Raw genomic sequence first — 4,694 nt, 5'->3', positions numbered from 1 at the left:
TTGTGTTTTGTATGTTAGACTTGTCATAAAACTTTGGTACTTGTTGGAATTATAAAATTTTGGTTGTTTATTTTGGTATGAAATTAATTAGAACACTATTTGGTACCTAATCGGATGTTATTAGGTAATTTTTTTCTACATTTAATTTCGTTATGTATCGGTTTTTTTTGTATCCAAAATCGTTAATTAAAAAAATAAAAATGAAAAATGTTATTATCGGCGACACTATTACCAGCGACAACAAAAGGGATTACCGGCGACAAAAGCATTAACGACGACACAGGGTATTACCGGCAACAATTTAAGCAATAGCGACAGAGCAATACCGACAACCTTTTACCGACGACTTGTCGCTGCTATTGCCTTTACCAACAACTTTGCTAGCCTTTACCGACGACTTTTATCGCTGTTAATTTCCTTTTTTCTTGTAGTGCAAACATTAGACCAAAAACTAGCTTGTCACCTTTGCCCACTTTGAACTTCAATGTTTCTTTTGGGATCACATACCATGTGGAGTTGGTTAATGGAACCCACAATATTATTCTTTGAAATGAAGTGTTTATTATATATACTATCAATTCCTAAAACCTTCGCTGCTACAGTGAAGTTTCCTCTCTTTCTTATTTGCACACGAAAGTCTTCTCCTTTCTTATTTTGCCACTGTAATTTTGGGTTTACCTGCTGAATACTTTCGTTTCCTTGGTGCTTATCTTCTTCTCCTGAACGTTGGTGGCCCCTTTATTCCTCGAATAAGGTCCGAATTTTGGTTTACTTGCTGATTAGCTTCTTTTCCTTCGTGCTTATCTTCTTCTCCTCTGCGTCGGTTGACGCCTTTTTCCTCCAATAAGGTCCGTTTGTGTTTTCTTTAATGTGATTTTTACTTATTTCTTCCTAAAATAGCTACACTCCATCTTGAAAAGTTGAAATGGGTTTAATACACATCTCCAGGTGTTTCAATTTCTAAACTATTAAATCTAATTTACTTAATCTTTCAATTTATTATCGTTATCAGCAATGGATTAGTTGACTGCATATCTTAGTTAATCAAGTTGTTTTTAAGCAAGGAAAATATATTCTGAGCCGTGAGAACCCACTTTTTGATTATCGTATTGCTCTGGCTCTCATCAGCTTTTTCATATTTCTCTTTAAATTCGACCACATGTATGACATCTTTTATCTCCCTCAATAAGAACTTCCAATTTAATCTTTCCCCTGCAAAAACCATCGTTTCTTTACATGGATTTTGTTTCATATTTGTAGGTGTTTGACGGGATGAGAAAGCAGGAACAGGTATGTGTGTTCGTGATTATTAGAGAAATTTGAAGAAACTGAGGAAGCCCACCAGGTGTTTGATAAAATGCCTATTTGAAATCTGGGTTTGAAATCAATAAATGGTAAAGTATTCTTATCAATTTCAGCCATCTTTCTCCACCAACTAAAATTGTCATCCATTTGCAAATTTAGCTTTCAAAGTTTACATTCTCTTATAAAGTCAGTAATACAAACAATTACTAATTTCCTTTTTTGGTTAATAACAAATTTTACAATAACTTTATAATTACTCCCTGAATAACTAAAAATAGCTAAAAAAGAAATAGGTCGAAAGTGTATTCAAACGCTTGATCATTTTATTATTTGGATCTTCGTTTTTGATTTTGTGAACATATTAAATTCATTAGTAATTTTCATGTTAAGAAATGAAGAGAAAATGCTATATTTGTTTGTATTTTGGATGCAAGGGTATTTTAGTCAAATGTATAATTGGGTGACATTCAATTTGTATATTGGTAAAAAATTTTTGTAAATTTGTGAAGTGGATCATAAATGGTATGGGCAGTAATTGGATCTTTAATTCTTTATTATTAGGAGGTGATTAGGTGATTTTTCGAGTAAAGGGCATTTTGGTCAAAACTGAAAAATACCGGACATAATAGATAGATAATATATTGTATATAGACAACATACGCATTACAGCCTTAATCTGAATGAACATGGTGTAACCCATACAAATGTAGGCAATGTACTTTTTTGAAGTAATTAGAGGAATGGAATGTTAAATATGAAAGGAGAATACAAACGTGGGATTAGGCCATTTTATATATTTATGTCAGTTTCTGTTAACTTTTCTTATGTGATTCTTTACTTATTTTACCATGTGATTGAATTTGCATGAGCAGATTTGCGCTTGGAATGGAAAGGAAATCATCTTCAAGCAAACTAAATATTTGTTTCCATATAATAGTGTCTCTTAGTGCGAAATTGATGGAATGAAAAAGATTTTCATTTTTCTTGCATTTTCCCCAAAATTGAATCGAAAGGTATTCATCAGTTTGTTAATTATATTCCTAATGCAACTATATATTTTATATTAATTTTAATTGTGGAGTGAATAAAACTATTTGTAGTTTATCAACATACTATGCATATGTCAGCTTTCAAGGTCATATTTCTTCTTCTTTTTTTAACTCTTCACATTTTCTTTCTTTTTTATTTATTTTATTTTTTTTAAAATTTTATATACTATTTTCTAACAATATTATAAAGAATTGATTGAACATTGTAATCTCATGTTTGTATAATTTCAGAAAGATAACTTCCAACTACAACAGCCACACCAGAAGATTGGATTAAACGGATACAGTTGCTATTTGGGCAAAATCGGGAAAAAAAATTCGGCTAAGTTTCAGATATATTCTTCTCAAATAATGCATGTTCAATGTAGATACTACTAGAACAAATTACTCTACCTCTACTACTTTTTTATCGTATAACAGTGGAGATTAAACAGCTCCAAGGGCAAGATGGTCATTACAACAGGTCAAAATCGAACCATATGAGTGTTTTTGCAGTTTACTATTAATTTATTAACGATTTCTTAAGTTTTTTTTTTCAGTTTTTGGATACGGACAACCATTGAAACATATAGTCCAAGGGAAATCATGCATCAGTACTCAGATTACACACACACACACACACATATATATATATATATATATATATATATATATATATATATATATATATATATATATATTGGCTCTGAAATTACATTAATGCAAAAAAATAGCAACATACTTATATTTATTTGTGTTCTATGTCACCCTACTTTCATTACTTTCTATTACGACATTGTATTGTTTTATTGTAGGGGCAATTTGGTATAATGGGATTTAACGAAATTTATAATTAATTTATATTAATTATATACAAATAAATAATATTCTATTATAATTTTATAATACATAATATTTAGAACTATCGTAATAACAATATATATAATAATACTAAATAATAGTAGTATTTGTTAAAAGTATTTGACAATTCATATAAGTTATAAGCTTTGTTGGGGTCCTTTGGATCACTTGAAACAAGAAGCAAAAAAGTATGTTTCTTTTATTGTATATGTGTTTGTAAGTCCCAAAATGTTTGTGTATCAATCAGATCTGTTTGATGGTGCGGAATCCCAATCACACGGATGATGTCAGATCAAAATACAAGAGAAGGAGAAGAAGATGATGAATCTTGAATGTATTGATGATATGATTGAAGTTCCTTACATAAGATTCACTTTCTCTCTCTAGAACACACCTTAAGTTTCACACACTTAAGCTCCTCTCTCTCTCTCTCTCTCTCCTATTCCGTACCTCACACCCCTCACCCTTATATATACAAGAGAAACATGAGCCGTAAATAGGGTTTACGGCCATAAACCTGTTTACGGCCGTAAACACCTCCCTGGCCGTAAACATGACTGTAAACTCATAAAATATTACAGAAAATTACAATCAACTAGAAAAGCAAAGTATAAACCAATATTTTGACCCAACAATCTCCCCATTCGTTTATAACTTTCTTTTCTTAATTGACCCAACAAGCTCCCCTTAAAAAGTAGCTGGTTTTTCTTGTTAATCTTTATTGGGAGTTTGGCTTCAGCATTAATCTTCAAATTCTTTACGACTTCAAGATGAACTTGATGAATCTTCAATGAATGGCTTCATCTTGAGCAGTTGGGATTTTCTGCAGAATTTGGCATTGAACGCACATTGGGTGAGGAGGCTTGATGTACTGATTTTTGAAAGATAGCGCTTTCAGCTTGAGAATCTTCAGAGAGAACAACAGAGATAACTAATCTTCTGTATCACTTCAGCAGGTTCAAGATAGCAGCAGACTGATTGAGGAGGCTTCAATGCAATCCGTCACCTAATCTTCAAGTGCAGCTTCACCTTGCTTCTAGGGTTGAAAGATTGAATGTCGAAAGAATAATCTTCATTTCTTGCTCCTTCGAATGAGAATTCTTCGATGATCACAGATGAAACCTTGGCTCAGAAATCTTCGACACAAACTCCATGAGTTTCATCTTCACCTGAATTCACTTTTCAAGACAAAACAAAACTAAAAGAAAAATTTAGCACACAATATTTTTGGGTTTTTCATATTTTCTGAAAAAAAATAAATAAAAATAAAACAGAAACAAAAATATTTTTGGATTTTTGATTTTCTTGAACAAGAAATAAAACAGAATATAACATTATTTTTTTGATTTTGAAGTTTTCTGATTTTTGTTTGTTTTTTTTAATAATTTTTTTAATTCTCCCCCTAAATTTGTGCATAGAGGAAAACTATGAACAAATTTAACAAAAACAAAAATATTTGGGATCAAAGTTGTGAGACAGCCTGAACTTGTTTATCAGTAC

General features: G+C 31.2%; 1 long non-coding RNA gene across 3 annotated transcripts; it reads left to right on the top strand.

Annotated features, from left to right (window-relative positions):
- The first annotated feature begins 630 nt into the window (after window positions 1-630).
- On the top strand, window positions 631-3,164 carry LOC145103657 (uncharacterized). 3 transcript variants are annotated; one of them, XR_013706781.1, is made up of 6 exons: window positions 631-848; window positions 1,261-1,394; window positions 2,178-2,318; window positions 2,406-2,440; window positions 2,586-2,817; window positions 2,894-3,164. It is a non-coding gene; the product is annotated as an uncharacterized LOC145103657 (long non-coding RNA). The 3 variants fall into 3 exon arrangements; XR_013706783.1 differs by lacking the exon at window positions 631-848 and adding an exon at window positions 874-1,161; XR_013706782.1 differs by lacking the exon at window positions 2,406-2,440 and having other exon boundaries at window positions 633-848.
- The last annotated feature ends 1,530 nt before the right edge of the window (window positions 3,165-4,694 follow it).

The sequence above is a fragment of the Lactuca virosa genome, chromosome 4, assembly GCF_052849685.1.
Source record: "Lactuca virosa cultivar CGN04683 chromosome 4, Lactuca_virosa_CGN04683_v6, whole genome shotgun sequence".
In the NCBI taxonomy this organism is placed as follows: domain Eukaryota; kingdom Viridiplantae; phylum Streptophyta; class Magnoliopsida; order Asterales; family Asteraceae; genus Lactuca; species Lactuca virosa.
Note: the sequence above shows the minus strand (reverse complement) of the source record. Positions and strands in the feature narration are given on the sequence as shown.